This window comes from Triturus cristatus, chromosome 3_1, assembly GCF_964204655.1.
Source record: "Triturus cristatus chromosome 3_1, aTriCri1.1, whole genome shotgun sequence".
Taxonomy (NCBI): domain Eukaryota; kingdom Metazoa; phylum Chordata; class Amphibia; order Caudata; family Salamandridae; genus Triturus; species Triturus cristatus.
Genome location: NC_140583.1, coordinates 479,930,257 through 479,957,134, shown reverse-complemented (window position 1 = coordinate 479,957,134; position 26,878 = coordinate 479,930,257). Strand labels below are relative to the sequence as shown.

At 43.5% G+C, this 26,878-nt stretch overlaps 1 protein-coding gene across 1 annotated transcript in view; it reads left to right on the top strand.

The window, feature by feature from the left end:
• The first annotated feature begins 8,893 nt into the window (after positions 1-8,893).
• The window catches only part of IL16 (interleukin 16), a 482,340-nt gene continuing 464,355 nt past the window's right edge, over positions 8,894-26,878 (top strand). Inside the window, exon 1 of the mRNA XM_085644300.1 lies at positions 8,894-9,187. The gene's annotated coding sequence lies outside the window, so the exon portion shown is untranslated. The remainder of the gene's footprint in view (positions 9,188-26,878) is intronic.

The window sequence follows — 26,878 nt, the reverse complement described above, 5'->3', positions numbered from 1 at the left end:
AAAATGGATTCTATGGCATAGTATAAAAAAAAATCTTTAGGTGCCAAGAACATTTAATTTTGTGTTGTATGCTAAATAAATTGTTCTGATTGAAGTAATGTCAGCATACACATGCATAAACATACACACATGCAGCTGACGTTCCCAAGAAACACATTTTGACACGTGTCTTCGTTAATTATAGAGCAACAGAAAGACAGAAACGCGTTCATGTTATTATATTAACATTTACATTTTGCCAAAATGTGAAAAGGGGTGCTTACTCTGGCTGCATGGTGGGAGCATCTAACATGCTCTGTTTGACCTCCAAAACTACTCCACACAAGGACACAATTCTAGCAAAGAAATTTCTGATTGTGCGTGAAGTGATGCATATGTAGCTGTAGATGTGTGGGAAGGAAAAGATTCCCCTGCACGCTGATGCTCCGACAGGCACCGAGATTGTTTGCTTAACCTGTAAGGTATCCTGCATCGGCCACACACACCTGGGATGGTGTGTGTGCTAAGGCTGGAACCGAGTACCGGCTGTTGCCCTGAGCTGATTACGAACATTGGAACCCTGCAGATAGTTACCTGCTCTCCCTGCTTGTCCTGTGGTTGCTGCTGGCTCTCATTTCTCCCGCCGCCGCTTTGCTGACTACGCGGCTGCCGAGAGGAGAAAAACTTCAGCCCCCAGAATCCCCAGCCCCAGGAGCAGGTGACGCTAATCACGCGCCCGGAGGTCCCATAAAAACAAGCACACCTCCGGGGAAGCGGGTGTTGCCCTGAGCTGATTACGAACATTGGAACCCTGCAGATAGTTACCTGCTCTCCTTGCTTGTCCTGTGGTTGCTGCTGGCTCTCATTTCTCCCGCCGCAGCTTTGCTGACTACGCGGCTGCCGAGAGGAGAAAAACTTCAGCCCCCAGAATCCCCAGCCCCAGGAGCAGGTGACGCTAATCACGCGCCCGGAGGTCCCATAAAAACAAGCACACCTCCGGGGAAGCGGGTGTTGCCCTGAGCTGATTACGAACATTGGAACCCTGCAGATAGTTACCTGCTCTCCCTGCTTGTCCTGTGGTTGCTGCTGGCTCTCATTTCTCCCGCCGCCGCTTTGCTGACTACGCGGCTGCCGAGAGGAGAAAAACTTCAGCCCCCAGAATCCCCAGCCCCAGGAGCAGGTGACGCTAATCACGCGCCCGGAGGTCCCATAAAAACAAGCACACCTCCCGCGTCGCGGGACGCGCGCGGGCGGACGCCGGGCTAAGCCCGGGCAAAGGGCCGAGGTTGGTCGGGCAGGGCCCCATTATTCCATATTGCTGCTCACAGCATGTACATTCCCTACAGTTATTGAAGGCGATAAAACGGTGAGGGTGATACAACTATACAACTATTGACTGGTCGCATATATAAACTATACATTGACAGTTGATTCTTAGTATATCATTGGTTAATTTATTGTGTATTAGTTTTTGCTTTTATCCTTTTACTTGATACAAAATGACAGCCAAAAAACTACGCTCTGGAAGAGTCTTAGGGGGGAGATCATGTATTAAAACTAGGTCCAACCCCCTGAGGAATAATTTTGAACATAGTCTACAATTGAAGGGACAGATGCAGTTGTTTAAACTATGGGAAAAACCAGAGAATAAATATATGGAAGTTCCAGTCACTACTGACAATGAGACAATAACTACGACGGAACCGCAGATAGAAGCAGCCTTCGACACTAACTCTAGGTCAGCTACGGAAAAAGTTTCTCCCACCTTACTCCTGACTAAAGATGTAGACACCCTAGCATGTCCTCCCAAAGGAGATAATTCAGTTTTACTGAAGGCAGATTTGAAAGGTTTTCAGTATAATACTCCTAAGGTTACAGAAGAGAAGGTGGAGGATATAAAAGAAATCTCTATTCCGTCTAGTATTGATCTAGAATTGTGTGGTCGTTATATGGGTGAGAGGGTTGTGAAACAGCCTGATCCTTGTATTTCCTTAAACGGAGCAACGCCTTCAGGATTACGGCTATATAGTAGCACCCCCTCAATGACATCTAATGATATTTTTTCACTGCAGAGCGATTTGAAATCTCCTCAACTTAACCTATCAGGTATCTGCTCTCTTACTGCACCTGAATATATAAAAAATGAAAAACCAATTTCTGATTCTCTGATAGCACTTGAGCATCTGCTGACCTCCATATTAGGTTTATTGAATAAATTTGTTGGGAGCACTGACTGTATTATGGATTCAGTTACTGAAATATTGAAAGTATTAACTGCCAAAAATGCTGTGAACAGGTCTATTTTTCCTATCGAACCTGTTGCTCAGAACGTTATTGATAGTAACATTGCATTAAGAAAAAATGTATCTGCGGGGTTGGTATTAAAAGTAGATATTCATGAGCCCTCAACCTCTTCTTTACCAATCTCTGCATTTTTGAGGAAAGAATTAGAACCGATTTTGAAGGAAGAACAATCGGCAGTGGTTAACCCAACCGCTGGAAGCGAATTTTTTCCTATTTTTGTTCAGGATAAAAAAGAACCTGAAGGTATTGTGGTGACTACTGGGACAGTAATAGAAAAAAGCAGAAAGATTAAAGGGAAAAATAGGAAACCTGTTCACAAATATAAGAAGAAAAGACAGAGGAAAATTATCTTTCAAGAGCATGTAAATACAGAAGTAACTGATGTTATAGAAACTCTAGATAGTTTAATACAGGAGACTTCATCTATTGAGGTTGCTGGTGGCCTCACCGATCCTCTAGCTGAAGGCCCCCCCGGTGTCAGCACCTTGGATGGAGGACCCCTTTGTTCTGAGGCTGGTGGGATAGAACCTCTTGAACCAAAGGATGAAGTTACAAGTAATAGGCCTATTGAAAAAATAGTACTTAATCCATCGGCATCTACTTTTTGGCCTTTAGCGCATGTGACCACTAATTAATCTACTGTAACACTAAAAACTTCCAATCCATGTGTGGATACTTTGTCACTGGATTTTCTCCCCTTATTCGATTTAGACCTTAATATGAACAGATCATGGTTGCTGAATTCCTTCAAGGACATTGAATGCTTAAAACTTATTTTGTCAAGCGACATTGATTTGGTTTCAATAATGGGGTTTGAAAATGGTCCGCGCGTAAGGGTAAAATTCTGTTAAAAAATAATTGCGAATCTTGTCCTCCAACAAGCGGAATCATTTCAACGTAGAGGGATTGATGTGCTGCCCTTTATTAATAATGGAAATCATATGTTCTTTAGAAAAGGAGCTTCTGAGTTGGGACTTGGGCAAGAAGACCCAACTATTCAAAATAAAGATCTAAAGATACGGGTTTCTAGAGGAAAGCGTATGGTCTCTCAGGTACCTTCTCCCCCTGAAAATCTTCTTATTTCCATGACAGAAGATAATCAACACTGGAATTGGCTTCCTGGAGTTTTATCCAGTAACACATCGAACAACTTAAGACCGCTTCTACATCTTTAACAGTCAATTAAAAATCATATCCTGGAATGCTGCAGGATTACATAATTGTCCTCAGAAGTTTGATTATCTGTTCTCTCTGAATTCAGATGTGCTATGTATTCAGGAAACATGGTGCAAAGATTCTCTTTATGTGGGGAAAAATTATTTTGTATTCGAGGCCCCTGCCACACCCTCAAAAAAAGGGCACGCGAAAGGAGGAATAGCCTGTTTTTTATCAAACTCATTACAATGGCAATTTTCCCATTATAAGGATACTAGTAATCTTTTTCAATCAATTACTATTAATAATTTAGTGTCCACAGGTAGACGGTCCTCTCTTGTAATTCTTAATGCATATATCCCACCTGAAGAGATTTTTAATACCGTTCTGAAGCGAATGTTTTCTTATGTCAAACAACTACTGGAGCTCGATCACCCCCCATATATATTACTTATGGGTGACCTAAATAGTAAAGTGTCCACTTCGAGTATAGACTTGTTTAGAAGTAAATTTAAGGAAGAAGCATACAATATACCCCAAGCAATCTTTCCTAGTAAAATGAAAACTAACAAAAGAGGAAAGATATTACTTGAAGAACTTAGCTATGTAGAGGGGTTAATTGTAAATGGTAGGATGCCCTCTGAAACTCCAGCTAAGTTTACACATAATTCCTTTAGGGGTGAATCTATCTTGGACTATGTAATTACGGATTATGATTCATTTTCTTATGTTCAGGACATGGTGGTCTCTCAATCTTGTTTGAGCGATCATAATGTGATTAATATAATAGTTTCATTACAAACCCCAGATACTGAATCATGGTCTATAATTAATAAAGGTGTTTCTATTCATTGCAAGTCTGGAAGGTGTTTCTGGGACCCTTCCACTATGAAAGACGTACAAAATATTCTTGCCCAAACCTTACTTGATCTAGATGATTGGCAGGGTAGGGAATTTTCATGTTTTGAAACTCTTAAGGAAACCCTTACCATGAGAGCTAGGAAATTAAGTAAACCTAAAAAGCCATATCTCCCTCCTAGTTTATTATTACCCCTAAATAAGGAAATAAATAAACTCGTAAGGCAACAGTTCATTAGTAGAACTAAGGAAAATGAGTATAAGATAGCCTTATTAAGAAGAAGGCGAGCTAGACTTAGAATCAAATTAAAAAGAGAAAAAGATGATTCTCTCTGGATCAGGTTAAGAGAGGCATCGGCCTTTAATAAATCTAGAGAATTCTGGACCCTAATAGGGAAAGGATGTGGGGTAAGAACTTCCCCTATCCCTATCTCTATTGCCGAAAATGTCTGGATATCATTTATATCCAGTTTGTATGCTTCTAATAATGTAGAGGGGGATAGCTGGGATTTAGCCCTAAATAGTCAGCCTATTATAGAGCTCCCATCTGAGAAAACGATTGCTTCGGTGATAAAGAGTATGAGTGCGTCCGGAGCTATGGGCCCGGATGAGCTGCCCATGTCTATAATAAAGCAAGACGTTACATCCTGGAGTAGGATTCTCCTTCCAGTATTCCGTGCGTGCTTTTTACTGAGATCAGTCCCTAATTCGTGGAGGGGAAGTATATTAATCCCGATATTCAAAAAAGGAGAGCGGGATAGCCCTGGGAACTATCGTTTAATTGCTCTTTTAGATTCGATAGGGAAAATTTTTGCAAAATGTCTTTTGATTTTAATTTCCGAATGGATGGAAGCGAATGACATCCTACCTTTGGAACAAACTGGATTTCGTAAAGAGCATGGTACACTTGATAACTTAACAGCTGTCAACCTCCAGGCTTCCTGTACCTCCGTATGCTGTCCTATCACTCCCACACAAACTACATCTCCCACAATACAGTGCAATGGTTCCCACCCTGTATGCTTTCCCTTGCTGCCGTAACTAATGTCAGCTGACTTCTCCTGCTATAAAACCCGCCCACTCCTGTTATCAGGTGCTTGGCTTCCTAATCAGCAGAACCACGCCCCTTTGTTCTTTGTTCGAGTCCGGCTTGTGAAGCTCTCCTGTCTGACCTCCTCGGATTTACGAGTTTCCTGTTCCCTCCCCCTTGCGAAATTCAAGTTTCTGCGGCGCAGCTGGCTGCAGGCTGAGGAGCTGTTTCCTGTTCTCTCAACTCTTCGAAGATTCACTGCCGTATATTTACCTCGCTCCAGCATCGTCCCTGCAGACGACAGGCGTGTCCCCGCAAGCAAGGTAAAGCGCGCGGCAGCGCTGGAACTGTTATTTTGAAATCCTGAAGTTGCAATGTATCGCGCTAATCCTCTGGCAGTGTGATACACGACACTTGAGTAATCGGATCAGCTCAGTTCATGTTCCTTGGTGAATAGCGCTAGTAGCGCTTTAAACGGCTGACGCGCGGAGTCGCGCTGAGCATAGTTATACTTTTTTGATTTGTGGACTTGCAAGTACAAGGTGAAAGCAACGTTTTTGGAGATTCACGCTTGTAATTAATGAGGAGTACTATATGGAATTCTTTATGGACTACTTTAATTGACTTTTCTCAATCCAAACCACATGCCAATTGGAGGAGGATTATTCCACATTATTTCTTTAAGTTGACTGTTGGTTTATGAGAACTGCCGAGAAGGAAGTGTGCCTCATTTCTTTATTTGCCTATCTATTTACTAAGGAGAGACCTGTTTCATATCCTAAACAGTGGTTTGGTAAGTTGGGGAAAGCATACACATTCTTATCTGTTTGTTCATCATCCCTCTTTAATCCTTGATATTACTGACACCTCTGCTTCTTCTGTTTATTTCATACAGGTTTCCCTATCTTTGGTCGCCCTTGCCTGCCTCCCTCCATGGTGGTTCTTCTGGGTCTCTCCACTCCCTGAGGCTATTATACTACTCTAGGTGCACTAGTGACTAGAGGTAGTTATACCCTCCAGGAGTGGTTAGGCAATCTCTTCGCTCCCGAGGATATTGGTTTTTACTGGTCAGACTCAAGAAACCCTGACAACAGCATTACAGGTGATTGTCGATAAATATGTACGTGTTCGCGGTGGTGGAATATATGCGGCATTCATCGATTTCTCCACAGCGTTTGATAAGGTCGACCGACCAACCCTGTGGAGAAAACTCGCTATTTTAGGGATGCCGTTATATTTGCTCGAACTTGTAAAAGCCCTCCACTCGAACACGTTGTGTAAGGTATTACAAGGTGGAGAAAGAGGTTTGTCTCAATCTATCCCCTCACCTAATGGGCTAAAACAAGGGTGCATATTGGCCCCTATATTGTTTTCTCTCTATACGGCAGACCTTCCTTCTTCCATTTCAGTGTGCGGTGGGATAGCCCCGATAATTGGAGGATCTCCTGTATCAATTTTAATGTATGCAGATGATATCCTCAAATTAGATTTAACTCCGAAGGGCTTGTCTAACCGCTTATGTGCATTAAATCAATTTGCAGAAGCAAATTTCATGAAGATTAATGCTTCGAAAAGTAAAATCATGTGTATTTTTGGAAAGAAAAAATGTAGGTCTGTAAATTACAGATGGGCCATAGGCGGACATAAGTTAGAGGTGGTAAAAACCTACACCTTTTTGGGTAAAATAATATCGGCAAACTTAAGTGAGAAACTCCATACAGATCATAACTCGCGTAAAGCATTAGCCCATGGTATGGGATTATGCTCCTTGTACAAGGCTACAGGGAAGAGACACCTTACACTATTTATGGAGGTATTTAGGGCAAAGATCCCTGCAACTTTATTGTATGGGTTAGAATTAGTAGAGTTAAAACACTGGGGATTTTTACATAGAACGGAAGGAAAGATATTAAGAAGAATTACTTCCATTAATACAGCTTGTTCTGTATCCTCATGTAGATTGGAGTTCGGACTCAGAAGTTGTTGGGTACAGGGGCTGATAGCTCTGGTAAGGTGGGTAGCTTGTATAGCTAGAGGTAAAAAGGATTCCTTACGGGAAACCATAAAAAATGAGCTTCTGGGCAATTTCAATGAGTTTTCCCTGTTAGTAAAAAACTTTAGAGAAGCAGTAATTCTGTTAGAGCTGGATGTAAGTACTCTGTTCCTACTTACTCCCTCCGAACTAAAATCTAAATTAAAAAGTGCATCTTGGGAGCTCAGTTATAAATTGGATATGATTGCCCAACAAGGAAAATCGGAAAGGCAACTTCTCTTAAACACATATACATTAAAGCTGCCACAACAATACCTCACATGGAATATCCCCCACAGAGTCCGTAGGTTATGGTACCTGTTAAGACAAGATTTGCTTCCACTAAATCCACTTTTAGCTAAATGGTATGGTGTATCTCCTATATGTAATCTTTGTCATAATGCTGTACAGGATCGTAATCACGTTCTGTTTATCTGTCCTGTTTTACGCCCATTGCGTTACAAATGGTTGAAACCTATCTGTTTACAATTAGGAATTTTAAATGTAAACACTTTTTTTCATGCACTTTACTGTCCTCCAAATGAAATGTTCTGTTTTAAAGTTTTTAACTTTTTTAAAGGTTTTTCAAATATTTATTGAATGAAATATAGAGAAATATCTGTCAATTGTCAGACCAGTGTATATGATGTATCTTCTTCTCATCTGTTTGTCTGTGATTTTATTGTAAGTATTGTTGTATAATTGTGTTTTTATTTTATGTGGCCCTCTTTGAGAGCCAAAACATAATAAACTTAAACTTCAGAGTACCGGCTCAAGAATAGCTGCTAGAAAAAGAATCTGCGAGCCCCCCGCAATCCAACAATGCTTCTGGAAAGAGACAAATGCATTAAACCATAAATATTGAAAAACAGTTTTCCTCCTGGCAAACTTGTGTTTTCACTTCTGATTTGTATACTTTGTGATTTATGTTTTTTTTTTAACTTGATGGATAAAATAGGATGGTCCCTTCCATGAACTCCCCACAACGCGTCATTTCGCTGCACGTGCTGACTGAAGGGCGTGCAACCTGTCCACCTCGTTGCAATATTCGCAGCAAATATTTCTGATTTAATTTCTTATCCAATCATACCGAGCTTGCCAAAACACGCTCTCGTGGCGTTGAGGTGAAAGTGCCTCTTGACTGCATGGCAGTCACAGTCTGCTCTTTGATTCTGCTCTATTTATTTTTCGTGAACTGAGCCGGGCCCCTGCAGACTTTCTGAAAGGTGTTTGCACGGGTAAAGTAAGCTATTTTTCTTATTTCAGAGCGAGGCTCGGGCTGAATGAATCATTTCAGTCTGCGCACAAACCAAGGCTGCTGTGTTGCGCTGTGAAATTATATAAACACACAAAGGGCCAGTTCAGCGGCCCCTGCTTAGCTTTAAGAAGGCCCAGGGTGATCTAAGCATCTGGGCACTTTTTTCCATGGCCTGCATTAGCGCGTGCAGCAGTTGGCTGTGTTTTGCTTTCTTGCAGAGCAGAGATTGACTTGGAGTCCAAAGGAAAGTTTGAGGTTTTACATTCTGACTGTGGTACGGGGCAAGGCTTGCGATCTCATTGGTGGAGGCAGCGAAATAACATAGCCTTTATACGCATCTGTCGTGCAAGCAGGGCGGCTGCTGGAATGCCCACTCTGAAGCCGTGACGAGTTTCTGAGCGCAGGAAAAGGAGTTAGACACCGAGTGGCTGGCTACACGTTTGCTGAAGAGCGCGAGCCGCGCTCCAGCGCTCGCAGAAATTATTTCCTGTCAGGAATGAGAGAAAACATTTATTGGAGCTCTAAAGATTTTTCACGAACATCAGGAAGACATTTTCAATACTTTTCTATGGTAAGTCCAGTTTTGCGATGCATCATTATTATTGCGATGTCTTAAACTGAGATTGAAAGAAGGATAAATGTTCCGGGCATGTTTGTGGCTTGAAGGGGCTGCGGGGTTGGGGCAGAGCCAGTCACACACAGTATGGATGACCAGAGAGCAACTTTCCTGTATTCCGTAATTGCCAGCAAGCATCTCTGTTCATTTCAATGACGGAGTCTCTACAAAATCTTCATATCCCTACATCTTTCAGTGTCTGTGCTGCCTCATATCTCGAAAACGTAGCCTGTCACTAACTTGGATTTCGCCTTTGCTAATTCCCGATTATATTTACTTCCTTTGGCCGAAGGTTTGGTGCTTCTTTTTTGCATATTGTTTGGATTTCTGAAATTCGACTCCCTCGAGTCTGCAAGTCAGGTGTCTATGGTCAGCTCACATTTCAAATGTCCTTTCGTTCCTGGTACGGTAGCCTGGTGTAGTCTACACATCTGTAGGTAGTAGCTCACAAGGAAAACATTTCACTAAATGTTTTACAAGGAGAATTTGTTTTCACTTACAAATAATTGTGCATTGTCTGCACTAGCCGCGAGCAACAGCGCAGAGCTGCCTCTGGTCTGAGAATTCCTCTTGGATATTCTGCTGTCCCAGGGTGTGTTTCATATTTTGAATGATACATGTAGAAGATCGAGCGAAGCAGGCCTTCGCATAGCACACAGAGGGGTATATTGACAAGGAGATAGTGCCACCAGAAAGTCACTTTTAGCGACGTTCTGGTGGCGCTGTGCCCTTCTCTATATTTACAAAGCGTCAGTACGCCACTTTCAGCGCCTTAACGCTGCCTTGTAAATACAGCCCCTTTACACGCATCATTTTGCTTGAAACGGGTGTGCTATGGGGGTTGCTGTGGGCGTTCCGCTGCAACACCCATTGCATTTTGACTCTGCTCCAGATTTACAAGGATGCGTAGATCTGAGGCAGAGCCAAAAACTAACGCTATGCAATAGCAGGTGTTATAATGGCACAACAAGGAGAAATACTTTTATTTCTCCTTGTTTATTGCTGGACCACACATAGAAAGAGCAAAACACCATTAATGATTGTTCATGTGCAGAAAGGTGCCCCTTCCTGCACATAAACAATCATTAAATAATTAAGATTTGCCATTGCATCACACATCGAAGTGGCAAATCACCATTATTGATTGTTTATTTCAGGAAGGGAAATCTTAATGCACATAAACAATCATTCCATGCAATCCAGGCACATATGCACTTAAGGTACAAGGATGCCTGCGTTGGTGCTCGTTAGCTAATTTTAGCATCAGCGCTACAGAAAACACACGTATGCGCCGTATTGTTGTAAATACGGCGTATATCTGCGTTTTGAAAATGTCAGAGTGCGACGCTGCCAAATTTGGCGCACCTCCGCGCTCTGTAATTTCCTTGAAAATATGTCCATTAGTGACCACAATAGAGTTACAGTGCTGTTTATCAATGAACATAAATGTTCCTATAAGAACTTGTACAAAATGAACCTAAAAGGATGTCAAAGGGAAGAAGAGCTGAGATGAGTACTGAGGACGGCTAGGGGCACATTAACGAGGAAGAAATGTGAACTTGAATAAGTGGATTTCATGTGGTAGTTAGCTGTATATTGACTGGGAACAAAGGTAACATTGATTACACGGTAAAGTGAGTATTGATTTGATGGTATGGTCTATATTGGTAGGGCAGTAAGAGAGACATTAATGTCAAGATGAGGAGAGTATTTATATTAAGGGAAGGAGTATATTGGTAGAAAAATAAGGTGAACATTGATGGCAAGTGAAGGTCATGATTGATTGTCAGGTGAGGTGCATACTGATAGGGAAGTCAGGTGTTTATTTATATTTTTATGTTTTATTTCTATATTCCAGCCTAGCCTAAATGGAGTGGAGCGCTGTGCATGGTCAATGAAAAGCATAAAGTCAAGAAGTGATAAGGTATCTGGTTTGTGGACTGGTCATGCATAGTGATGCAGTGTTCTTTAAGTTGTGTCTTCAACTCTTACCTAAATTGGACATGTTTTTGGCCCAATGAATATTGGGATGTTGTTCCAGATCCTTGGTACATAGATGGAAAAGTTCTGCTACTTTGTTTTTCGTTCTTTTTTATACTTTTTGGTGATGTTGTCTTGGTGGCGTGCGCACCAAGAACTGCCTCTGGCGAGCTTGTCAGCAAGATAAACATGTATGGTGGTTGTGATGATTATGCAAATGATGCAGCTGGGTTTGAAGATGGGTCAATTTGCAATTGGAGTCAATGGAGTTCCATCAGGATGTGGTGACATGATCATATTTCTTCAGGCCTTGGATGAGAGAACTGAGGGGTGTGGGATGCTCTAAAGGGGTTATAAAAATGAAGTCTGGGAAGCCTTGCAGCAGGGAATTACCACCATGCAGAAGCAAGAATCTAAGGGCTTGAACAGAAGTTCTGAAAGTAACATTTTGGAAAAAACTGTTTCTCTTTCCGTAGAAGAGTGAAGTGCTACCAGGCCGTCTCTGTTTGCTTGGTAATGATATAGAGGTGAGGTGAGTTCTTATACATGGTTGGTAAATGGTTCTAAGATGCTTATGTACAAGCCTCGATGTTTTGGAGGCATTCCATGACCAGTCCAGGTGCCTGGGCATGTGTGAGGCATGGACAGGTGTGGAATGAATATTAGCCAGATGGGTTTGGTGTGCACCTCCTGCTGGTATGCCAATACATTTGGTACACAAAATAATAAGGAGTTAACATCATGGAAGCGAGTTTATCAATTCCCAACCTGTGAAATAAGTATTAACAAGGTACACATTTATTTCGATATTTTTTATTTAGTCTACTCAAGTTTATGGGCATTGATTTACCAACATGTTGGGACAGCAGAAGTCACAACCAGTCGCTTTGCCCCCATAACATCATATGCTTGAACCCTTATCCCACCTTTCACCCCTCGGAAACCTCCTATTTGTAGCTTAGGGCAAGGAGTGGAAACCACAGAATATAAACATTGCTTCAAATGTACTGCTTACATTGTGTACCTGCCATTGACTTAATGACCCATGTGGTCAAAGGGAGCCTGGGAAGTGCCACGGTACCAGTCAAGCCAGGGCAGCAGCTGCCACCCTTGACTACCCTCAGTACACTCCTAGGCTAAAGTCTGCTCTGTATCTTTTTTCTATATCAAAGTCAAAGTAAAAGTAAATTTTATTGTTTGGTCAATTAAAACCTTAACAATATGAAAGACATTTAAAAGTTCACTTTACATAAATAAGAAACTCATAAAATATCATACATAGTTGATTGAAATTATTATTCGAGATTATTGTCCATTTGCACTGCCAGAATTCCAACCCTGTTGACAAACTTTTTTTTTTTTTAGTTAGAATCACTGTACTTGAAGGAGTCAAACGTTACCATCTTCGGAGTCGCTTTAAAAATATCAGTTTTCAGGGCCGGGTCAAAGACTTCAAGAAATTTAATCAATTTACAGTTCAATTGTGGGTCAGATGGGTTTAGGCCCGCAATTATTGCAGCTCTGAAGGTCCTAATGCCTCTGGCGTTAAAAGTTTGTCTAAGTAATGTGACTCGTGCATTGTAGAGTTTATTGCATATACAGATTATATGCATAAAATCCTCTTTGTGATTACCGCAAAGTCGACATGATTTAGGCCCTGTGTGCACCCAGGTAGGCTGATCCGCTGTCGACGGTAACTTTCCAAAATGTATTGCCATTAATTGTTTCTTCAGGTAAATTGAGAATGTCATATTCAAGTAAGGAGACGGTACAAGTATCTTATAATTATTAATCACCATCCAATCATGCGACCTTAACCTGAAGACATTTTTATCGAACAGTGATGAATGAATTTTTGCGGGTTTGTTTATTGCTTGTTTGAAGAACTAGTATGGCAGGTATTTGTTCCATAACTCGGTTGTGCAGGTTATTAGCAAGGATTTGTACAGATATTGATTGTATGGTGATTTTTTGTCCTCGTCTACTTCAGACCAAAGGGCTTTGTTAATTAGTGAGGTGGCCGCGTTCAGTTTCAGCCGATACCAAAGCTTTATTGTGGTATACATTCTCCCTATAGTTTTGTTTGTAAGACCGAATTCAAGACGAACCTGTGCCGGGGAAGCAGACCGATGTATCTGGAAAACGTTTTTGTAATTAGAGACTATTAGTTGGTTTAAAAGGACTGAGTCTTTGCCATGAAAAGCGGTACTGGCATACGATAGCGTTGGCAGGATTTTGGCCGCCATCACCGCTAGCAGAGGTTTATATGATGGACCATTCAACTTTTTTGCCAGTTGTCTGAATGTAAATGTAAGAGCACTGGTTCTCTGTGTCATGTACGTTTTTTGCTCTAAATGATTTTTTATATTGTCTATATAGAATCCCAAGTATTTATAGCTTTTTACTGCCTCAAACTGGTTGCCATTGAGCCACATGTTCAGCTTGCTTCTCCGGTGATTGCCAATCAACATTGTTTTGGTTTTTGATGTGTTTATTTCTAATTTGTTAGATGAGATATAGTCTGAAATTTCATTAAAAGCTCTTTGAAGACCAATCTTACTTAAACTCATTAACACCACATCGTCGGCATACGAAAGATGTGTGAGTAATAGTTTACCAATTTGCGGCGGATGGGAATTAATACAATCTAGCCTCTTTGCGGCGGATGGGAATTATTACAATCTAGCCTCTGTGCAAGATCAGACATGAACAAATTGAAAAGGTGTGGGGCCAATACGCAACCTTGTTTAAGGCCTTTAGTCGTAATCAGCTTTCTGGATAGTCTGGAGCCGTCTCCAATCTTGATTCTAATCCATGTATTAGAGTAGAATTGCAGTAATCCTTGTAACAACCTCTCCGGGATGTTCCAGGCTCACAGTTTTTTCCACAGGAGGTGACGGTCTACACTATCAAACGCTGCCTTTAGGTCTATAAAACAGAGGTGAAGTTGTTGTTTCCTCCGCTTGCATTTGTTTGCTATTAGTGATAGAGCTAAGATGTTCGTAATCGTCCCTATGCCTTGCCTAAAACCTGTTTGGTTAACTGGAATCAGATTGAGATTTTTTGACCATTCCTTCAGGTCTTCCAAAATAAGTGAGTCATGATATTTGGCTTCGACATCTAAAAGGGCGATTAGTCTGTAGTTCGATGGATTTGTTCTATTTCCTCCTTTAAAAATAGGTGTCAATATCGAGCCTTGCCAATTAGGTGGAATACAATTTAGCAGCTCTATTTCTTTAAATAACTTGAATAAATGCACGCTCCAGAAGGATGGATCATTCTTGAAGATGACATTAGGTCCCGGAGCACCGTCTCCTCTACCTTTCTGAATTGTGCGTATTACTCCATCAGCTGACATGGAGAACTCTTTTGTCTTTGCATTGGGGCAACTGGTGCCATTTTTACCCTGCAATTTAATTTTTTCCTCCATTGGGTTAGCACCAGAATCCTTTTTTACTATTAAGTAGCTCGTACTGACCTCGCCTGAGTTGCTTGTATCACTGACCCCTTGTATGATGATTTCCTATATGTTTTTTACCTCCACTAATTCCTGGTTGTTCAATGCTGGCTTGTCGGCAATTACGATTTCTGTAAACTTTGTAGTTAGAAATTATGCCCACTCGTGTTCTTGGATGTTTGTAGCTTAGGGCAAGGAGTGGAAACTACAGAATAAAAATATAAACATCGCTTGACATGTACTGCTGATATTGTGTACCTGCCATTGACTTAATGACCCATGTGGTCAAAGGGAGCCTGGGAAGTGCCAGGGTACCAGTCAAGCCAGGGCGGCAGCTGTCACCCTTGACTACCCTCAGTACACTCCTAGGCTAAAGTTTGCTCTGTAATTTTTTTCTATATATTGCACCTCACTTTAAAACGAGTGCCTAAGTGTGCAAAACCACTCTGTTCATCCAGACTGAAAATTGAATGAGAAAAATTAGCTTAATAAGTGCGAAGATGATTTTCAGAAAACTATATAAAAAAGAATCACGAGTCAAGAGTTGGAGATAATTGACCAGAAACAATAAAGTAATATATTCAGAAATACTGTTGAATATCACTAAATTGTCTAGTTATGGCATAACGGCTTACATGCGTTGTATCTCTGTGAAGAGGTAAATTATCTCAGACAGCAGGGCCACATGTCACACTGCAAAGAAAAATATGTTTTAAAACCCTGTGCTATTAATCAACCTGCTTGTGCACCTTGGGAGATCTTTGCCCTCCTGCTGTTGCTTCGGGACTCTGAGTCCCACAACAACTTGAGCTCAGTAAAAGAGAGGCCACTGGTTCCCACACTGCGCGCTTAGAAAAGTGCATTGTCACCTCCTGCGGTGCTGGACACATTTGGGCCTGGCCAAGGGTGGGCCCGTCTTGCGACCGCCTTGTCTCTTCTTGTTACCTCCCATGAGGACACCCCCTGTTACATGTGTTGTTACTCCCTAGGTTTTATTTACCGCCTCAAGGCACTATTTTCTTAAAAGGCTTCAGGCAGGTGGCACACTTGGTACGAAACTAGGCTAGCAGTGGTTACTTCACTCACTAGAACATCTCACATTTATATGAGACGTCAATGAATTTCCCTTCATAAGCTCCACACAGAGTACAGCCTAATCCAAAATTGATGTAACAATTCTTTAGTCACATTTCAAAGCTACTAATTGTATATATGAACATAGCTATTTGAATGTACTCGTAATACTGACTTGCATGCAATTGTGGTTAGGGTGGATTTACCATATCTTCTGCAGGGTGCAGTACCATATGTGACAAAAAGAGGTTCCCTTTTGGCCACATATGGTACTGCCCCTGCAACATGGCTAGGTAAAAAAAAATCCATTTATAATGCCAATAACTCTAACTTTGTAGACATGCAGTGCTTGTGCCTTGCTCACTAGAGACCTCTAGGAGCAACTTGCAGTACTTCACTGAGACATACAATGCTGGTTCCTGGCTCACTACACAAGCATTTGCAATGCACAATGTCTCACATTACTGAAAGTATGAGCTATTGGCATTGCATTATTATTTGCAATGCTGATACCTCAAACTATTGCAAATGCTTGTTTTAATAAGGTTTTGTACTTTGCTATTGTGACTCCTCAATAACCCCTCATCGCTTGCATTCATCGCTTTCCCTGAGGCCATATTTGTGCAGTCTGGCTGGTGTGTGGTGTACCTGGTGGAGGTATTTGAAGTGAATAATGCGCAGGTTGCCGTTTGAAGTAAGAGGGTCCGTAAGTTGGCAGCAACCCTCCCATTCCTGCTGCGTGATTTGAGGTTGAAGCCTTTCATTCCATCGGGCAAGGTTTCGGGCCTTGACAGCATCCCTTTCGTCGCTAGCTGCTCTGTATAGTTTGGTAACTAATTTATGCCGTGTGGGACTGACTAGAAGGGTCTGCAGTATTTGTAGTGTAGGTGGTTCATCAGGAAAGGTGTGGTAGTGCGTTTGCACCGCCATCTTGAACCTGTGAAGTGTGAAAACAAATTACGGCGACTTGTTATGTATCTAATTGAGCTCCTCTGCCGTGAGAAATCTGCAGTTGGGGTATAAATCCTGCATTTTTTCTATACCTGCTAGTCTCAAGGTTTTCATAGCTCCCGCCTTGCACGTTACAGAGACTGCTGCATCATGTGCCAGTGGAAGTAATGGGGTGTACAGTGGAATATTTGCTGTCGAGCAACCAAGAGCCTGCCAGACTGCAATTGTGGTGTCTATAGTGTTAGTTTCCGCCTTGGGAGTTCCTCTTTGGGGGTGTGACAGTATGCAGCGTAGATGGACTGGGTGGGCATCACCATCATCCACCGCCACATGAGGAATGAACTCGTGAGGGCTGAACCAATAATGTGCGTATTGCGCTTGCACACACAGGTAGTATAAGTGCATGTCATGTCTGGTACGTTAAAACTGCCTTTATTGTAGTCAAGAACACACGGGGTTGCTTCCCACCCCATATTAGCTTCACCAATAACGAACGTACATTTAAAAAAACATTAGCAGGTCAATTTTATAGGTATGTTGCTAAACAAGTACAAGAATCTAGGTAGGACGATCATCTTGATGAGTGCTATTCGGTCGGCCAATGATAACAGCATGCCCGTCCACCTAGCTACCTGGTGTTCCAGCTTGGTGTATGCTTTACCATAGTGTTCCTTCAGTACTGTCTCCGGGTCACGATGAACCCATATACCCAGGTACTTGACAGGGTCATCTGACCACACACGACAAAACTCCAAAGCGTGAGGAACAGTACGCTCCGTCAGAGACACCACAAGTAATTTATTCCGATTGATGCTAATCCCAGAGAAGCGCCAAAATCTGACGGTTTCACGTAAAATTGGTGCAAGATATATCTGTGGCTCCCTTTCGAACAACACTATGTCGTCAGCGTATAATGATATGCCGACAGGCCGATGTGGAAAACGCAAAGCTGCCTCTCTGTGACGCAGCCTAATAATGCAGGCCAACGGCTCCATCATCAATGAACAAACATTGGCATAGCCAATAAGTCTCGCCTTTGGAACCTTATAAGTATTTAGTTATGCAGTACAATATCCTTAGTGCAACAACATCAACTGTTGCATGCCCCAAAGGCGAGACCTATTGGCTATGCCAATGCTTGTTTTCTCTTGCATTTTATGGAGCCTGCAGAAGCCTGAATCAAATCAAGCCTAGCCGAGGTTCACATTCAAGTTCCATTCAAAATAATTACATTTTCTTAATTGGTCCTATGGCAAAACAAATCAATCTGAATCATTGTACATAATTATATTACGTTAATTGGGGGGCTTGTTACGCACTACGTTCCACATCATGGAAGACACAAAGCACTATGTGAATGCAACTTTCTTGATCCTGTCCATTGCCATTGTCAGCGCTGCCAACTACAGTAACACAACTACTAACCATCACACTCCTTCAGTCGTGAGTGTACCGTAACAGCGTATATTAACTCTCTCTCCTACCAATGCATGTAGATTAATTCAAGAGAAACATCCGCAAACCTAGTCTACCCCATGACGAAGTCGATGATTCACTCGCATGGATTAAAAGAAGTCTTGCGAAATGTTGACATCATTAGGTCATATCAAAAACTCAATTTTTCCAAACATAAGATTCCGTGCCCACTTAGTATGTGGAAAACGCGTCATACGAAACTACTTTAAACGTACATGGTTCAGAGCTGTCCTCACATGCCGGGCCCGTGAATCTCTGAAGTGCCCATGCTTGTTAAAGAAATTAAAGTATTAGCATGAAATTAATTACTCAGATATGGTACTACTAGAAACTTTTCTAAAAATCACCGTGTTGTTTATCATAAAAGCAAAAAAATGATGCGCGCTGCTACTCTGACAGCAGACCAGTATTAACGTCGATAATGTAAAGAACGTTCTTATCGCGGCTACTGTTCCTTTCATATTTACATTACATGCACAACTATACTTTTCTTGTTATCGAACCCGTTTATGTGGGTAGACACATAAATTGCACTAGTGCACACAATGTAACTAGTTGCATACAAGCAGCATGAATCAGTTTCCAATTACAAATTCATAAGTGCAGAAGTGAAAGCAAGCAGCATCATAGCCAAGCCAACCTGCACAGAGCGGAGCTCGGAAAGAATTTGAAAACGTCATTAGCTTTGTGGTGTATTTACCTTGCAGCCTAAGCTGGCCCTCTTCAATCACTTTGTTTCAGCGCCACATCCAAGGCAATGAATAGAGCTGCGGGGTTGCAGACCTAGCACATCAGTTCCAGTTTTTCAGTTCATCGCGCACAGCCATCAGACACACACATGACTAACGTGCTGCCGAAGTGTAAGCTCCATGCCTCCCCTGCCCTGGGGGCACACTTCTGGCACATGAACCCAACTCGCCACACTAACTCACATGCTGCAAACAGAACTCGCGTTTGTCAAGCGCACCTCTCAAGTAACGTGCAACGAGCTTCACAAAGTAATTGGCTCCCACTGAAAGTCAAACTTGAAGCAGTTTTTTACAAGAAGCCAGGGCTGTGGAAAATGTTATAAATAAATTACAGTTAAATTAATCCTAGGTCAGATTAAAAAAAACACAACTTCGGTAGCATGTTCGGTAATGTGCAATAGCTGCAGCGAAAGACAAGAAAATACAGATACAGCTGCCCTTGGAGGCTTTCGGTAATCGTGACAGCGTGCTCAGCATAACACGCTCGACAGCTTCCCATACCAGTCGTGGTGTCTCGCGGAGAGATGCCTATGTTGCTGAGCGAATTGTATGCCTCAGCGTGCCACCGGCTTCACTAAGGCCCAGGCGAGGTGTACAGGGATGAAAACACGGGGGATCTCGGCAACAAGAAGCTCCGCGGGGCACGAGACACAGCTGTGCGTCCAAGAAGGCCATGACTTTTCCCACCATAGGAGGACCATTCATGTGTCACGAGCCTGGTGATAAACAGAAAGGGAAACAGAACTCTGGCATTTGGGAGTCTGTGAGCCCTCCCGGGTTCCTATGCCTGAGCCACAACAGTAGGTCAGAAGCAATATGCAAATGTAGGGCTAACGGAGAAGATTCACGCCAGCTGTCTCATAGAAGACACTGATCAAAAGGTTCAGGGCTATCGCACCTTGAAGCTGAAACGACATGCCACGGAAACTGAAGATTTCTCCTCCACGCGTTAATACAAGACTGTGCCTGCGCAAAATCAATTGCTTTACTTTGTAATATAGTTTGAAGTCACGAAAGACAGATTACGTTTTTACATAGCGATACGTGGCACCATCGTTCTACTTTAGAGCACAACGTGAGGTTTCTAACACAGAGACAGAAAAAAACAAGCGCATGCGCCTCACGATAAAAGTAAAAAAACACAACGGCAAAAGTGAAAGCGTTTCCCTTGCGGTAGCGAGCAGCGCCAGGAGCGATAATTGAGAACACATGGCGAAAAAGCTCGCTTCCGCAAGGGAATCGCCAGACGTGCACGCGTTGCCATTGGGAGCAATGCAACGCGTGCACGTTTTTCCCCGCAAAGCTGTGCCGATTCCTAAAGGTCTCTTTCCTATGCAGCGCATGCGCGCTGCGTAGGCGAGACCTAAAAAGCAGCGGCGAGAGAGGGCAGCCCTGTTTGGTTCCTCTACAAATCCGAATTGGATCAGATGTGAGTCCGTCTATCCGGACACGTGCCGATGGGTCAACATATTGCAATCCCACCCATCTGCAATAAAATTCTGGGAACCCCATACGTTGCATAATTTGAAACATGTAGCTCCACTCAATGGAATCAAATGCTTTAGCCGCATCCAGCATAGATGCCGCGGCTTGAAGGTTGGGCTCAAGGATGTGGAACATAGCAAAAATTGTGCCTAGGTTATGAGATGTGGACCTATCTGGAATAAACCCAGATTGATCGGGCAAGACCAGTTTCGGCATTAAAGGTTGGAGTCTAGTGGCCAGAATTTTCGCATCTATATTAATAAGTGACAGTGGGCGGTATGATTCGCAGTGGCATGGTGTCTTGTCTTTTTTTACCAATGTGATTATAAGGGCCTCTCTGAGCGTTGGTGGCAGCCTACTTGTCTTATAAGCTTCCTCATACATGTCTAGTAAATGCGGTATCAGCTCGGCCACGAACTCCTTGTAAAATTCGCACGTAAGGGCCATCTGGCCCCGGTGCTTTCTTGTTTTGGAGAGATCGAATTGCTTCCTGAATGTCAGCAGCTTCAATCGGCTAGCATAGATTTTCCTGTTGCCCTTGTGACAGCCAGGCTATTGCAATGTCCTCTAAATAGTCATCCAGTTCACTAGGATCAGCTCCCCCTCTTGAGGTGTACAGATCCGCATAGCAATCTCAAAATTGCGCGACTATAGCCTGTGGAGAGTAGTGGTCCCTACCGGAGCCATCTGTAATCTTTGTTATCGCGTGATTATCAGTTCTTAACTTTATCTTGGAAGCTAGGTTGTGTCCCGGTCTACCCCACTCCCCATATGCATGAGCCACGTGCCTCTTAGATAAGTAGCGCACCTCTCCTGCCGCCAGCTCGTTGTATTCAAGGATTAGGCCTTTGATCTGAGCCAAAGTGTTCGCGCAGGGAAGCACCTCATAGTCCCACTCTAGCTGTTTTAGCACCGCCTCGACCCAGGATAACTGACCCCGAATGTCTTTGAGTATGCCTGCTGTTGTGCTGATGAATGTGCCCCTGATAGTGGCCTTCAAGCCCTCCCAGAGAGTGGAGGCCTCACTTACCGACCCCTTGTTTATACAGAAGTATTGTGCTATAGCCTCCCCAATCGTGGCAGTATATAGCGGGTCAAGCATGGCCTCTGATCTAAACCTCCAGGTGAATTGTCGGGGAACCCACACTGGCATGTGTAATGTAAGACAAATGGGGTTGTGATCAGAGAGAGTCCTGGGTAATGCATCTATGTCAGAAACCCATGCATTTGCACCCCCAATTAGCAGCCAGTAATCCAGTCGCGACCAGCTTCCATGTGCAGTTGATGCGTGTGTGCCCTCTAACGTATCTACACTCCGAAGCCTCCACGTATCTACTAGACCGAACTCATCCCGCCTTTGTTTTCGACATAAGGGTGGTGGATGGAAGGATATTTTACGGATCGTTGACGCCTGGCCAGCGGAGCTGCACTAATGTGTGGCCATCTTGCGTCATGCTCTCTAGCTCCCCTCGTCCCTATGTTATAGTTAATGGCTAATGTCCCAAGGGTGCGCCCTGAAGTGAAAAAGTCTACTGTGGAGTTTATTAATAAAGCTATTCACTGGATTAATGGGCACTCAAGCCCTCGGGTAACTTATTCCCTGAGTTTCTTATGGCAGGAAGGGTGGGGTGGATTGGAAAGAAGCACAAGAAATTCTTAGGGGTTTGTGTCATTGTCACTTTTAGAAGCCTAGGGCTTCTTGCGATTTAATCCAGGCCTCTCAGGCCAAATTAAAAGTAGCAATTGTGAGAAGCTGGCCAGGGCTATGATGTCCACTAATGTAAGTGTACACCTTGCACCAGTCCAGACAACCCTTATTTTGATTTAACAGGTCTTAGACAACCCTAGAAAGCTCTTTAACTGGTAGCTGCGGAGAGCAGCCTTCAGGCTTAGTCCAGAAGGAGTGAAAAGCAGCTTGTTTTACCAGAATGCAGTCTTATAGTATAGATTAAGTGAAAAAGAGCCACACCAAGTATTTATAAAAATATGTAATTATTATATAATGCTCTCTAGTACGTTCCAATATCGCCTACATGGAGAAAAACACAATGCACACAATACTTTAGCAAGAAACACAGTAAATAGCACAAAATACACAGTGGCCACAGGATCGAACCAAACCATATACTAAGAAAGTGGTATAAGTACGACGACTTGAGGCAAGATAATGCTGAGAAGACGTAGAATTGCTCGGACCCCAAGGAACCACCCAAGGCGAATAGATAAGGACCCCATGGAGAGCGTGTGCAGTGTGGGAACACGACTGAGTGTTCCGTACAACTCTATGTGCAAGTCGCGGTTGGATTTTTAAAGGTTAAGGACCCTTCCCTGTGGACCCTGAAAGGAACCCGGTGGAAGACGGAAGATTGGAGAGCCACCCCACCCGTGAATACCCTAGTACCCACGTTACCTATACTAGGGAAGCCGGGTACATACGTGTGAAGTGGAGTCGGAAACCGCGGTCAAACCCAATGGAGCACTTCAGGAAAGTGCCACTGCTGGAAGAGGAAAAAGTGTCCGTGGGAATCCAAACATGGATTCTTGAAGAGGAGTACCTGAAAGCAGAGGGGAGAAATTCTATGTCACTCAGAAGTGACCAGGAGACTTCGAAGAAGAATGCCCTCTGATGTCGGGTGTTTCAGGAAAGATGATGATGACCTTGACTTTGTAGCTGTGAGGACCAGGCGATGCTGAGGAAGATGAGGACCCGGATGCGAGCTGTCCCACGAAGGTTGTTGAGTGCTGAGGGGTCGGTGTCCAGCAGGAGCACCAACAAGCCTTGGCAAAGGCAAGCCACGCAGGAATCAAAGAAGGAGCAACGTCGGGACCATCAAGGTCCTGGGGATTCACCAAAGACAGGGGAGTCCCCAAGCAATCAGGGAAGCCCAAAAGTGACAAATGTGACCCTCAACTGGACCCACAGGCCAGAGACACTGGAGTCACGTGAGGACCTCAAGCAGCTCACCAAAAGATGCAGGCCACGATGCACAAGATGCAGTGTGGCTGAAGATTCTGGTCACAGGAGATGCTCGAGGTTGCGGCTAATTGGAGCCCGAAGATCTTATTGCAAAGAAGCCAACAAGCTTTTGCAACTGTAAGTTGGACGTGGTGCACAGGGTTTGGTTATTGCAACCCCCATGAGGGATACTGGCCTCAAACTTGGTGAGAGGGTTTAGTAGGCCTCAGGAGCTGTGGAAAACCACCACCTGTGTTGCAGAGCCCACTGCATCTGGAGGAGCTCAGCATCTTCAGACCGGTCGACTTAGTTGCGGTGCCTGCAAATACAGGGGAGTGACTCCTTCACTCCAAGGGAGATTACTTCAGTTGTCTTTGATGCTTCACAGGCCTTGGAAGGTTCTTGTATGATGCACAGACACAGTTGATGCAGCAGATTGAAAGGGAGATGAAGTCAGGTCCAAACGAAGTCCAGCGCAGACCAGAGTGCCCTGATGGTAGAAGTGCAGTGGTGTCTGATCTGAATCTTATCCCATGACGAATCTAGGGACCTACAACCTGGTAAGCCCTTAAGTACCCAAGGAAAATGGTTGGGAAGATTCAGTAGACCCTCCCAGGGGAGGGTCTGGTTAGGGGGAGGTTACTCCCATGTTCTTTGTCCAGTTTCACACCAGAGCAGGAGCCAACGGCTCCCAGAACTGATTTGAACTGGACTATGCACAGGGACACCAACTGTGCCTTACAGGTAGACTTTCTGGTGCTGGCAAGCACACCCACCCGGTCCCAATACACTGAATCCTGTCTGGAAGGTGGTCACATCTCCCTGTGACAGGGTGCCTATTGTTCCACCCTCCTCTGCTTGAGCTTGGAGGGCAGAAATGTGTCTCTGGTCTGCAGCACCATTTTGTGCTCTCCGGGTCTGGAAGACTAGTACAGGGAACACTGGGAGACTAAGGGAGGGCTCTTCCAGTGCTGTGATGTGTGATAGTACAATATACTAGGGACTCATAAGGGTACCCCAGTATCCAATCTAGAGTGTACCTAAGAACTCAACATAACAATTTTAGTCAAACTACACCTTAGCACCAGGCAAAAAGTGGGGATAACCATGGAAGTAGATCCAACTTTCCTACAGCAATGTTAAGATCTTGCCCCTTGGCTTCTTTTTATAGACACTTGGCCATACTCCCTTATATTAGGGTGCGCTCCACTAGACCTATGGTACCTCAATTAGCCCCCTTTAATTTTCCAACTTATAATCGTTTCTCTCCTCCTAAGTGATCTCGCAGAAAATGATTGACTCAGCCGATCTCCCTCACAGGCAGTAAGCTGGGATTTGGGACTTGCAGTCACTCAACCCTGCAATTCCTATGCCATGTAAAGCCATGGGATTTTGGCAAATTCTGACTATAAAGAGTTATCTTTGTTACCTAAAGAGGCTAATCTAACCATCCCTGTAGACCCTCCAATGAGGTTAACATTCTATTTTAGAATATTGCCGGCCTTGCAAGCAAAATGGCCTGTGATGAAATCCATGAACCACAATAGCTTCCTCCATGCAGACCCATCATCTCAGGGATTGTATCTCTGCTGGAACCACTGTCCCCGTTTATTGATTTCTTTTTGAGACCCCTGGTTGACTTTTTTTTGAGAACCCTGATTTGCGAGATTCCATCCTACTTTCAAGACTTGTAAGATGTCCTGAAACTGCTTGATTCCCTTGTTTTCAACACTGATACAGATTTTCTATTCTCTTTCAATGTAGAATCTCTCTAAAGGTGCATACCCCAAGACCAGACGCTTGCTGCAGTAGAAGCCCTGCTTCAAGCCAGCGCACATAACTATCTTACACAGTCTCATTCATCATGATGTGTGACTACTTGGCCATGAAAGAGAACTTCTTCCGCTTTGAAAACTGCTTGTATCTATAAACGTTGGAGACTTCTACGGGAAGTACCTTTGCCCTAAATCTGGGCAATCTCTAAATGAATGCTTTTGAGACAGAACATGTGCTGTGTATGGACAATCTATACTGCCCTAATATCAAGAACTGGAAGCAGTACATCAGTGATATTCTGGTCATCTGACAGGTTGACGTGAACTCCATCACTTAGTTTCACTACTCGCTGAACCCTCAGAACGATTTTCTGAAATGTAATTGCGAATACAGCAATGTTAATGTTAATGTTAACAGGATTTATAAAGCGCGCAAATACCCGGAGGTGTCTTGGCGCTGTGAACACAGTAAGCCCACACAAGCGTCTAGTCCTGGAACAGCCAGGTTTTTAGCCCTCTCCTGAAGATGGATAGGGAGCTCACTTGGAAGAGTGTTCCAGAGTTTAGAGGTGCCATAGTGAAAACTGCGCCCCCCCCCCCCCCAGTGAGATGTTCGAATTCTGGGCACTGTCAAGAGTCTGGCCCCTGTTGAATGGGGGTGTCTGGTTGGTTCATACCAGACAAAAAGGTTCTGAAGAAAGAAAGGACCTGTGGGATTTAGTGCTTTGTAGGCCAGACACAGCGCCTTAAATTGAATGCGCTGTAATACAGGGACCAGTGCAGCTTGCAATCAGAGACTGCCCTTTTATGATCTCCTGATCGACCATTCAGCAGACCTTTTTGAAACCAAACTATATAAAAAGCCAATGGCATGCAACGCTTTCCTTTCTTACAAAGGTTTTCACTGCAAATCATTGCAGGACAATCTCCCAGTTGGCCAGTTCCTGCACCTCAGGCGCAACTGCTCTCAAGTACACAAATTCAGAGAACACGCTTACATCCTGTCTACTTAACTCCGAGACGTACAATATCCTGTGTGACTAGTACGTGCAGCAGCTGAGAGAGCCAGAAACAATCATTGGGATGCACTACTGGATATCAGGCCTCCCAAACTGCCTTCGGCGAGATTGGTATGTGTGAATGTTAGAAATGGAGTCTCTAGTTGGCAGAGGTATGCACCTTGTCCAAGTAGGGACTCTTCCTTTTAGTCAGGATAAGAGAGTTATACACTTTAGATAACCCCTGCTCACCCCCTTGGTACCTTGGCATGAGGAGACAGGCTTATACCAAAGGCAATGTGTAAAGTAGTTGCACCCAGACACACAGTAACAAAGTGAAAACACTACAAATGGATACCAAACCAGTTTAGAAAAATAAAGTATCTGTATCTAAACAAAACAAGACCAAAATGACAAAAATCCAACATACACAATTCAAATTATGGCTTGTAAAAGGTTTCAAGCAATTCCGTCCATTGAAAACTATTGATGCGTGAATTCACATGATGTACCTTTAGGTGCGTTAAAACTTCACAAGGCCAAACAGCCGCAGAGAAGGGAAGCATTGAAAAACACAGCATCGCATCAGGTCCTGAGTCCTTGGGGAGGAAATGCAACAGTTCTGCTGCACGCAGGAGAAGTGATGCTTTGAATCCGGACTGTAGGGCAAAGTGATGCATCAATTCCAAGACAGTTCTGGTCTGCAGGTGATGCGTCAGAAAATGTACTGCACAGGTGCAATGTG